This window comes from Colias philodice, chromosome 2 (genome assembly GCF_061535455.1).
Source record: "Colias philodice isolate Cphi_HAF_F1 chromosome 2, ilColPhil1 Martin Lab GWU primary, whole genome shotgun sequence".
Lineage (NCBI taxonomy): Eukaryota > Metazoa > Arthropoda > Insecta > Lepidoptera > Pieridae > Colias > Colias philodice.
The window spans coordinates 9,423,561-9,436,297 of NC_143087.1; the positions used below are offsets into that span (position 1 = coordinate 9,423,561).

The window sequence follows — 12,737 nt, forward strand, 5'->3', positions numbered from 1 at the left end:
GCATAGTTTGTTCACCTTGTTTAGGGTTACTGAAGTATACTCGTATTATGTATATCGTACAAAATATATTTTTTATATTTTACACTAGTTTATATTTTTTACACTTTTTTATATTTTGAATATCGACTATCCATTTTTAAAATAAAACAAAATAATTGTATCCTTATTTCGTAATAACTTCCAATAAAATAAGTGTAAGCTCTGAAGAAATTTTACCAGAATTGTACCTGATTTCAACTAAATAGTTATTTCAATCCTCACAACGCAACGACGCGTATCGATTGTGCAGACAAAACAAATGATTTATTGATACTAAGCAATTAAAAAAGATACACACGTTTATCTATATTTGATCATGTTATTTATCCAATCCGTACGCTATCTGATTCGTTTAGGATGAACATAGTATCTATAATCTGTAATTATTTGTAGCAGCCCTAATCCCCGAGTAACCGATTGTCGTAGGGCCCGATCTATGACGTTAAATAATGAAGCATCCATTCGTACCACTTACAACACCATTACTTACCATAATGAGAGGGCTTAGATAAGCGTAATGCACTTAATTGGATAAGTTAATGTTGGTTGTAATGAATTTTGTGCTGACACACTATCGCTGTGAAGTGAAAGCGATCTATCATTTCGTAGATAGGAACGCAACAGATAACAAAGACGTAGAGCTATTGTTCTTTGAACAAGCAATGGGTTTTTGAACGAAACAATTGAAAGTAAACACTATCAAAGCCGTCTAATTGCTGTATAAGCCCTCAATAACCTCATATAATTTATAACTTTGAAGCTTAACAACTGTATCGTCCAATGTCCATACAAATAAATACTATGGTGTTCTAGGAATACTAACCACGGTTTACCGAAACCGTAGATCACTGAGTTCTGACAAACATTATCAGAACTGAGTTATCAAAGCAAAGGTAATTGAAATCGGATCCTGTTGACTGGTGTGACGAAGCCAATTAGTGAAATAGATGTACGTACTACGGTTTTATAAAGATTTCTTACGTATCTGTATCACATTAATTAAGCTATATTCACGTGTAGCAGACGGGCGTCTGAAGAACGGCACAAATAATATTTCGTTTATTAATTTACGTCGTAATTAGTTAAATTTACAAAAATTCAAATTACATTTAGAGTCGAGCGAACTGAAAAAAAAAATATGAAAAGGTTTAATATTCAAATTGCGAGATGAGGTTAACTATTCGCTGTAGGTAAATTAATCGGAGGTTTTTCTCGGAAAAGTCCGAGTCTTGCTTGTTTCAATTACGTTTACTAATGACTTGACTTGTGCCTGCTAATTAGCCTCGCTAATTAATCAACGGGTTCGCCTTGTTACATGAACGTTGCCTAATAATGAACGAATCTGTACACATTGAAATTATTTTTAATTATATTAATTAAACTGATTATTATACAAGCTTAATTTCTTTTTTGCTGTTTTAATATCTTAATATTTTATGGTTTGTATTTTTTCTATGTTTTTATAGTAATTAAGATAATTATAAAACGGAAAAAAGTGCAAGGCTAGCAAGATAATATTTAGTCTAAATAGAGTCATTATAAAATGAATTATAATTTATGTCTTCTTTTTGTTTTTGTAGAAATTGTCTTTTGTAGATAGACAAATATAATATTATAAATACGTAGGTACAGCTATATTATCCTAAATAAGTACATACATATACAATGTAATGGTTGCAGAATTTTCCTTTTTTGTAGACTCGCTAACTTTTCTAAATTCAACAAATCTAATTTTATTAAGAATTACTGGTCTTATAATTATTAACCTTTTATCTTCCGGGGATTGAGGTCAAAATCTTTAAACTTGAGTGCGGTATAAAAAACAGTATTCCTAAAATCAATCGTAGGTATCTACGTACTTCGGATGAGCAAAATCATAAATATTTTTGTTTGCAAAAAATGAACTCACATTATTAATGTTTGAATCGAATTATACTCGGTTTAAAAGATTGGAGCGAATATCAAATTAAAGTGCAATAGGGTGAAGGCATAAAAGCAAAAGATTGCATACCTGTGGCACTTGGAACCAAGAGCTCTACTAGGGATGTACAACGTTATCGATACTTTTTGTCCAACTTTCTTTTTTCACTTATTACACCTAACCTTGAAATTATTTTAATGTTAAAAAGTTATAGAAAATGTGTACGTAATAAAGTTGTAACGAAGTTGAAAAATATTCAACAGGAAATAATTACTTAGTTTCATTCCAATGTGTTTTACAAGCGGTTAATTTAAATTTAATTAAGAAATAAATATAAAAATACAGCAAGTGAGTGTAGTATCAGCATAACAATATTTTAATTCGTTTCCATATTCATTTAAGGTGGTTTATTTACATCATGCATGGGATTCTAATTGTATTGTAAATTGTAATTAAATTTTCAACAAAACAAAAATAAAAAGGTGAGGTATTGTCCATAAACTCAAAACAAATTACCCCAATATTCGCCTTATTTCCAATTATAACGTTTAATTTCTACGGTGTCACAACAACAAAAAAGGACAAGCCAAATTAATCTAGTTAAATAACATCCAAAATCGATACACTTTCAAATCAATTTACCGTGTCGTTTGCCCACTTATCGAGCATTGTTCCGAGATACTCTTTGTGAATTCCCATCCCTATAGCCCAGCGGGGGGTGTTCGATGATTGATAGCTAGCCGGCTGCACGACGCGGGCGAGCGAGAGGGTGACACGGATCGGGCTCGGACGTCCCGCTCGCACGCCCAGCAGGCTCTCTTCGTAATTGAATGGCAATTACCTGGGCTGTAAATATGACACAAGCGCGTAATTGTAGGAGTGGAACGCGTGAGGCCCGACCGCAGTACGAACGTTTGAGCGGACTTTGAGATGAAATATTGACCGTATTTTAGATTGGGTGAGCTAGGATTACGGTGTATAAACTTCGTTATGTGTGAATACAAATCGATGCTCGTTTTTGCAATGTAGAACGAATAATGTTTCAGAGTAGTGCAATGAAAGTAGGTCGTTCAATAATTAATATAGAAAGTAATCGATTAGAATTTTTATTAGTCCAAGATTTCAGTGGTTTTTATTATGGTATCATTAAACATACATTACTTACTTTTACTAGCTAACAAATGTGACAAAACAAAAAAAAAAGGTTCCTTAAAATATTATGCTCTACAGTCTACACGAATTCATATCAAAATTTATTACCATGAAACTTAAGAACATGGTAAAATAAATAAATCTTCACCGAGTGTCGTAATCGTGGTGTCAAGTGTTTGACACGAGTTAACTTTTTTATTTTTTATGTAACTAAACAATGACTGAACACATTATACTTTTGTTTCTTTTTTTCACGCTTAATGCTCTATTGTCAACAATTTTATTCTCATACTCGTAGTCCTCCACGTGTAAATGTCCTCGTTGTGTACGTAAGTAGTAAGTACCTATATCCATACTAAATATTATAAATGCGAAAGTAACTCTGTCTGTCTGTCTGTTACTCAATCACGCCTTAACTACTGAACCAATTTGCATGAAATTTGGTATAGAGATATTTTGATACCCGAGAAAGGACATAGGCTACTTTTTACCCCGGGAAATAGTATAGGTTTTATCGCGGAAACGGGAAAACCCATGTGAACGGGAACTATGCGGGTTTTTCTTTAACTGCGCGGGAGAAGCTGCGGGTGGAAAGCTAGTACAGTATATGTCTTTCTGAGAGTTTGTTTTCATTTTTTGCATCCGGCCGGTATGTGAGTGGCAATAATTTCAGCAACTCAATTTTTAGGAACTAATTTTTAATTTTATAATAATTATTATGAATACATCCAACAAAATCATTTTTTGTATCCTTTAAAATAGTCTGCCTACGAAAAGAAAACAGTTGCAAAATAATGTGTATTAAATTTAGAATTATCAACAAATTAAAAAAAAAATCCTACTTAAAAAAAATGTTTTCATTATCTGTGACGGCATTTTTTACTCGCTGCACAGTCAATACCTACTGAGCTTTTACGTTATATTGACCGTCTCCTAGGTACAGTGGTTGACGCGTGAGCGTAGAACCGGGGGGTCCTGGGTTGGATTCTCGCGTGGAAACGAAGAAAAAAAAATGTCTCGGTCTAACAGTACACAGAAGGTTGATCACCTACTTGTCCCTAAAGAAAATCGATCAGTGAAACAGATGTATGGATAATGCATCTGCCCCTTACCCCACTTTGGGTCACGGGGCTTCACTTTTTCACGTTGTATCTTTTACTTTTTGGGTTTGAAATGTATGTCTTTGCTGACATACATAATACACGGCATTGCAAATTACTCAGATAAGGAGTGAATTGCCATTAAATCTGTCTACACATTTAATCTAAGTGAATTTTATTATTATGTATTTATTTTTTTAATACACACATAAAAAATACGATTAAGAAGAATAAACACGTAATGATTATTATCAAAGATCTATTTTATTTTTACTTTCCTTGTCATACAGTTATTGCACTTCCCTTAAATAAGTAACTTACTTCAATTTTATTCTACCAATGTCGATGTCCATTACCTACATGAGTAAAATATTATTGAAATAACTCAAGTAAAAGTTGGTCAGTTGGAAAATTTATGACCAAAATTTAAAATGATTGCCGTGTAAACTTAAATTAAAGTATCTTTCACTTTATAGCTTAATCAATCTGAACTGTCAATGAATTAGTAATACATGGTTTTATACTCAACACATTTACATACTACTAAATAGTTTAAATTTTTGTAAGATACACGGACTAGGGTGCATATGTTTCAACCGCCAGAAGGCGGTTATGCCGCAGGCTTTGAACCACCTGTCCCAGTAATGAGAAGATACAGAAATAAAAACAGAAATGACCTAGTATTGTTACGTAGTATACACTATTATTTATTCTGTGGTTTGTATATAAATGTACATGTGGACAGGATTTGCTTGCGGCGCTAACGTTGGACACAAGATGTGCTTGCAATTTGGTTTTGTAGTCTTTCTAGTTTTTTATGAGAAACGAAATATGATCATGTTTTTCTTGACAACTCAATATTAGATTTGTTTAGCAAATTCACGCATTAGAATTAGAACTTCTTGATTAGAACAGAGTATACTCGTATGACGTTCACGAGATTATAAATGTTTTCTTTTTTATTAAAAATATGCCTACATTTAAATCTACACGATATAGTATATACCTTACAATTAAAACTTATACTTAGACTTTTATTAGAGTCCATAAAAAAATATATCTAAAAAAACAACACTTTTAAAAATGGCGCACAAATAATTAATGCAGTAAAATAGAGGTAACTTGCAGGCAATTGGAAAATGTAGGTACCTCTTCTATACCTTTAATGATTGTAAAAATACTTAAATTATATTACATGAATAATTAGAGTCTTGTTTTTTATATTGCCCTTAATAATATACATAAAATGCATTTCATTTAAATTTCGAGGTAAATTTCCATTTTAAAAAACTCAATGACAAAGGCTTCCAGCTTGTGTTATTATATTGAGTAGATAAATTATAAAAACACTGACCAGTAAAAGGCAATTAGGCAAGGTGCAAAACCAGCAAACGAAGGGACAAAACGGTTTTATGTCTCTTTTTTATTGGCCTTAATTATTTTGTTATAATAATCATAAATATCAAACTAGAGTATTCTTGTATTCGCAATAAAATATTTTTCATTTTCAGTACCTAATCATAATAATTTAATCGTGACAGCTGTACAAAGTTATTTTATAATATTTTTATTTCAGATTGGCCATGCAATTACGACTTATTCGTATGACAAACTAACGATGGCTCTAATGTACCCAGCTACATGACAAAAGCTAACAGTCATGTTTTAATTGGCGTAGCTCGAGAGGGTGGAGGTATCTCCCGGTCTCCCACCATTCAGTTTTTCTCACACTCCCAAAATACAACAGGTGGTTAGATGAACCGACAAGTAGCCAAATATGAATCTTTTTACACCTAATGTTCATGGCATTTTTTTAAATTATCAAATTATTATTTATATACAGTATAATATATTTTATAAAGCATGTTCGGCGCATCTCTTATTCTAATAAAATAAATAATTTGCTAACAATTGTAAGTTGTAACAAAGTTTAATCATAGTTCTTTATATAAATCCTTCACTAAAGCGAGTCCTTCGTACAATCGTTCATTTGGAGCGTTCACACGCCTCATTAAAGTCTTTTTCGTTATTCGGCGACCGCGTCTACCGTTTCCCTGAACACAATGAGCGAGTGATTCGGCGGCGAATAACGAGGGCATTTTGTCCGCCGCCTCTCACGTCCGACGCCTTCCGACGCTCAATGAAAGTTTACCTGCAGCCGTAACGAGCGATTTGTCCCCTGGCCCCGCGCCCCCGGGCCCAAATCAAAGCCCATTCACATCTGCATGCCGACACAATGCTGGCAATTAGGCCGCACAGGCCCTACAATCGAATGTAATGCGCGCTCGTTCGATGAAGCCGCTAAGCCGGTCGGTCCTGTCTCGCCAATTTCATCGCCTTGCACATCCTTCAAGATCCAGGGACTCGCACTGATGCCTACTAAAGCTCCACGCTACCTGCTCCATTAATGCACGACATTGTGGTCGACAAATTCATTGATTGATTAACCGAATTGTGATGGAGGGTAATGGCAGTCATTCGTCATTTCAGATAATATTCCAATTACGTTGATCACTGCGTATCTTGTTTTATTTTCGATATAAAGGTTAACGGTATTGGTAATATTATTTATTGTAATATACTAAGTTGTAGTGTGGAGGCTAAGTCGTGGGGTCAAACGTTTTGTGCGCCGCGTCATCGCTCCCTTTGTAAAGGCAATTTGCAGGCAGAGGTCTGGGTCAACTGTACACAGTAAATCTTTCCACCTGCTTGACTCGTGTTGAGTAACAGCTGTTTTAATAAACTCAATATTAAGTTTCGTTTGAAGTAATTGTGGTGTTGTTGTTGTTTATCTGATTACGATAGACAATTTCTTGAATTTACTGTAGGTGTAATAATGGAAATTGTAATATTTTTTTCCGCTTTAATAGCCAACAGCTGCTTTAAATCCTTATAAGTTCGTAAGTTTATGGGTATGTTTTTCACGTGTTTATAAAGCGAAACTCTTTTATTCACCATATTCTTTCATTATAAGCATTCAGTGGGAAACAAAAACATAAAACACCCCGAAGTTCATACGGGTATGTGAAGATGGCTAAATCTTTTGGAAACACATTGAAAGCAATCGACAAAACAGTACAATAATGCTAAATTAACAAGTTAACAATCACGCAAATGTAAGCTGTGTGGGTGAAGTCTAACACACGGGCGTTTGGTACATCATTAAGGAGCATTCAGAGAGTCCGACAATATTCTTCATTTGCGTACGGGGCGGCCGTCATTTGGCGCATTGTGACGGACGAAGCTGGATGCCCGCCCTTACTGCAGATGCAGTGTGCCGTTGCCTTAATTGTACTCTTGTTTGCATGCAGGCTGCAGAATTTACACTTCACTTATGTGCGGTTAAGCTTCATTTTAGGCTCAATAGGCGCAGATCTACAAATGAATTGCTCTGTCCTAAGTTGCACGGCTTAAAATCAACCGTATTGTGTCATCTTTTGGAGTCGGTACGGAAGAGCTATAATATTAGATTCACCTGGCAAAATGATTGAAGATTATCCGATGGCTGAACACAGAATTCATTGACATTGAAACTCATTAATTTTAATTGTAGTATGTACAATTACAATCATAGTTTTATTGCTTCTATGGCTTGCTTACATTGTGTATTTATTACAGAGACCTCAAAAGATAACATAAATTATTGCTTATAGGTTATAGTAACTAAGGTTTCATGTTTAAAAGTAATATCGTAATAACATGAAATTAAAAATACTGAACTTTAATTAACCTTATTTGATATGATTTGACTTTTAATTAATACAGTTAAACACGAAATGAATGAGCTAGCTTTCAGGTTGGTAGCTCGGTACCTACTATTATATAGAGATTCTTTTTTTCAATAAAATCATGGCTCTGTTTGCTACAATAGTACAAATGATTGTTGAAAAGCGCATAAAAACATAGCGTGCATGACTTCACGGCGGATATATACTAAGTAAGAAAGAAAGTATTAATTTTTTTTAATGTCTTAAAATTTTTAATAGGTATTTCACTTACCTACTTAGAAAATTCGAACAAACCAAAGCATAAAAATGATTCATTTGAGCTCAGGACAACAAAATAATTAATACAAAGTTGTTCATCTGAAAATAAATATTCCGACCGTCGAGGTATAAGGTTACATGCAACATTGTTTAGTTATAAACAGAAATTATAATATTTATGATTACCATTATTAGCTTTGAGTGCGCGATGTTTGTTGAAAAGTAAACACAATATGAAACCCCTTAATATGAACTTTACTTAACTTTTGGACATATTCATTAGTACATCCTATAGTTTCAATTTTATTTTGCAACGCTTTTTTTATAGATATACAAAAGGAGATTATTCGTATTTATCTCTAGCTGAAAAGATGAAAAATATGGATGAGGAAAATGACGGTAGAGCTCACAGTAGAGCTAACTACATATTTATTTAAAAATCAATATATTTTATAATAAAATTATATTACTTATATTATTATGTACTTATTAGCGCACTAGGAAAGTTACCTTGTGTTTAGATTTAGATAAAAAAAGAAACAAAACAAATTTTAATGAAATAACAAGTTAATTATCTTCTACTTCCTACGAGGTCACGGACAGTCTAATCTGTCTATTTTGTTGACAAATTTAAATTTGTAATAAAATGTTGTTGTTCATTTATAATTTTTTTTTATCAAACTCAATAATTACATTTGTATCTATTACGCAGTGGTATGTATCAATGTTTATGGTCTCCAACTGCAAAAAAGCTCTAATGTTTGATACTAGGACTTGGGTGTAAAAAAATATTTTACATGGCAGTTTATCTGCACATTATCCACTTTGCCATTGCCACAATCCTTGAAAAAAAATATTTAACCCTTCTAGGAGGCCTGTGTGATTTATAGTAGGTACTATATACTTGTCGAGTTACCTCGAACCACAGATAATATAATACTATACTAGATAGATCATAGAACGTAAACAATAAATAATAAAGAGTTGCCTAATAGGAGGAAAAACAACGCCTAGCCAGCTGCCAGCTGTGATTCAATTCAATTCATGTAAACGACACATCATACCACGTTATCATTACTGTGACCATTTTCTGTTATGGACGCGATCTAAATTATTTGAAAAAATAGGGTAGTCGATAGTTTTTACGCAAACGTGGCCAAAGGCATTTTCAAAATTTTCATGTACATTTATATTATTTTATATACATATTTATATACCAACTTAGAAGTGAAATCTCATGCATTTTTCTTATACTTATAATATTTTTTTACACAATGCTGTTCCACTCAACTCAACGCACGCTTCTTATTAATTCATTCGTAAAAGAACAATCACAACGAAGGCATCATATCTAGAGTATTATATGAGTCATCAATTAGCATTTTATACAGCCAAACGTAATACCCGTGATAAATAAGATCCATTAATTTTAAACTAAGATTAATTTCGAAGCGGATATCGGTCGTGCGGCGTGCCGCTGAAACACGTTAACCCTGTATGTTCATTGCATACATCATAATTTGTTTCTTGGAGTTACAGTTTTATTATTACCGTATATATTATATATTCTGTGGAATAATATAAATAAGATATTCTTTGTTATTTGAAACTTTTAAAGGATATTAGTATGTAACTTCTAAGTGAAGATATTAGTGATAGTGAGTTGTTACCACGCAAACTTACTGATTGTGCTGATATAATTACTAGATAAAATATAGCCTAGAATCAAGTTGTGCATTCGTTAATTATTCTATTCTAATTTCAATGCGTTTGGAACAAATAGCTGAAACTAGCATTCCGTCTTACACGATACAGCTGGAAAAAATGCCCTATGAATCTGTATAATATACTGCATGGACTTCCATGGCACATATTAAAAAGGCGATAGATTTCATCCACCTTATCATCATAACATAATAACTACTTAAATCCGTTTATAAAATTTTAAAACTGCATGCAACATGTATCTCTTCTTTAAATAAAAAAAGCAGCAGAAACAATAGACACTTATTCTCCACCATTACTCACGTATATGTTACCGATTGGCCACAAAAGATGCGCCCGCGCTGATCCAATCAAGGCAAAGCGTATCGGCTCAATGATTCTTAAAATTACCGAGTTAACTCTTAAAGCCTGATCTTTCCTCGTAACCCGACACGAAACGTGTAATAAATTTTCTGTGTAGAGGCATTTGACTTATAGATTGGAAATACATTTTCGATCATAATTTTAGGTTGTCTATGGTCTGGACTCTGGGCAGTAAGATACAAAAAAAATATCTTGCAAAGTTGCATTACTAACTAACTTTTATGTTTAGGTGTTATTACTTATTATTTAATCATTTGTCATCAAATTGTCGTAGGTATTTGCCTGTATCATTCGTGTTTTCGTTTGTCGTCAATCTCTCTTTTAATTATTAATTTAAGAAATTTTAAAAGGTAACAAAATTTTATTTCGTTTCTAGCACACATAGTTTCGGCTAGTACCTATAGTTTTATATTTTCTGTGGATAACGTAATCGAGCTTGTCTTGTTGTTTTTGTAGAACAAAAATAAGAAATAAGGAGAAAATAAATATTTAATAGGATTAACGTGATAATTTCGTTAAATATTAATTAGGTTAAGGATAGTTAGATAGGTAGGTTTATATAGGTTAAAAAATAATCTACAATGTTGTATTTGAATTTATAAGTAGGTAGGTATAAAAGTGAAAATTACAAAAATACCTATTCGACTGTAAAAAATAATTTGAATTGTTATTGAAATATATTTTAAATTTTAATTATCACTTGTACCTATTTATTTACATTCTACTAATACTTAATAAGGACGATTGTAATAATATTACCTATTTACCTAATGCAAGTTAAACTTTGATGAATAGGCCATTAATCTTGATTACTTACTTCATTAATTTGTCACCAACAATGGAAACGATAAAAAGCCTTAGTGTCACCCGCTTAATAAACTGCATAATATTTTACCGTAACATTTTTTATTATACACTTTATTATTCCTTCCTTATTAACCCGCCATTTGCCGGTATTCGCTACGTCAAAATAACTCACTCAGACTTTATTTAACTTCAGTATGCAAATGCACTCCAATTAGCGGGACTTATGTTTCTTGGTTGGTATTACTCATTATTTCAAGCAGGATTTTTTGCCGTAGTATCACGGTCGTCGTAATTAACCAAGAACGGGACGGATCCTTCAACTTTTTGCTTATTAACGTCTAATCTTGGTTTATGTCAGTAGATCTTAATTAATTCAATTAAATAATTAAACAGTGTAGGTGAAGGCTGTGGCTTCTCTTATTCAAAATTTAAAAACTTAACGTTCATCGTCGTAATGACGACTTGCCGAGTATACAGGGGAGGCGAATTAATCAAATAATACGGTGAGGCGCGGGGCCGGGAGACCCCTTCTCCGCTCCCCTCCCCACCGCGAGCGACCGCGTGCTTCAGTCGCAACCGAATCGCTGCGAGGGGAAGTGTCGTCGATCCCCATAAACAACTACTTTTTTCGAAGTTCTCTTTACACACAGTTTTTGTTTTAAAGTTTGTTAGAAAGTTTATGTGCATTGAGTCTTTTGTTCCGTCGAACTTAAAAAGTACATGACTACTTTCGGTGGAATAGTTTAAGTTAACAAGTTTAGTGAATTTTTTGTTATTGTTGATTTTTTTTGTTTGGTGAATCGTGTCGATTCGGAGACCGGCGGCCCCACGAGGCACCAAACCTGGACTTACGATTAACGGACCTCTGAGGACAAAAGCCTTCAGGTAAAATAAACAATAGTCCTGCATTGTAGTGAAGTTGCTTGTATTAAGTATCAAATTTTGTTGCGTTGCGTGCTTTTTGTAGTAATAAATAAGTTACATTAAAAAATATTTTAACAGCCGAATAGAATTTAGATGAATATATCACGGAACATCGAACAAACACCACGTGCAGCCTCGAGACACCACCAAGTCCCAGCCAACAACATCAACTATTATTTAGAAACTAAACAATACGTCATAAACTAAAAGCAAAAACATTGACGTTACAAGCATCGGCAGCCTTTGTACTTTACATTATTATTATTAGTTACAGGGACTTACGAGGGTTTACTTTCCTATGCTATGCAAATTCTACAGACGTAGATATTTGAGGTAGGTAGGTATACGAATCACAATGCTTTATTTATGAAACAGAGTCAGAATACTTTCTAACAACAACAGATTTTTTGTTAATTTCAATGAAACATGTAATAACAAGGTAAAACTCAATTACAAAGAGATAATTAAACCATCACAGATTTATTTACTTTGAACAGCAGTTTTCTTTAAAATAATCCCACTTTTAATTAAAGCTTTAACGAAAAACAAATAAAGAAGCGGACCGTGGCGTACAACCCTTCTGCAGAGACTTCAATATAGCGGAGTTTAAGAATTGTACCTATTGCCCAAGTACTCGCAGCTACTCAAGTTATGAATACTGGGCTAGAATGTATGCCATATCCCGAAGCCATAAATTATTTTAATAAATGTAAACACGTC

General features: G+C 33.3%; 1 protein-coding gene across 2 annotated transcripts in view; it reads left to right on the forward strand.

The window, feature by feature from the left end:
* The window catches only part of LOC149490700 (LIM domain transcription factor LMO4), a 141,884-nt gene that overhangs the window by 41,479 nt on the left and 87,668 nt on the right, over window positions 1-12,737 (forward strand). Inside the window, exon 1 of one of the 2 annotated variants that reach the window (XM_089707892.1) lies at window positions 11,650-11,978. The exons of the other annotated variant lie outside the window; for it this stretch is intronic. The gene's annotated coding sequence lies outside the window, so the exon portion shown is untranslated. Of the gene's footprint in view, window positions 1-11,649; window positions 11,979-12,737 lie in introns of those variants that run through there. 2 annotated transcript variants of the gene reach the window in all.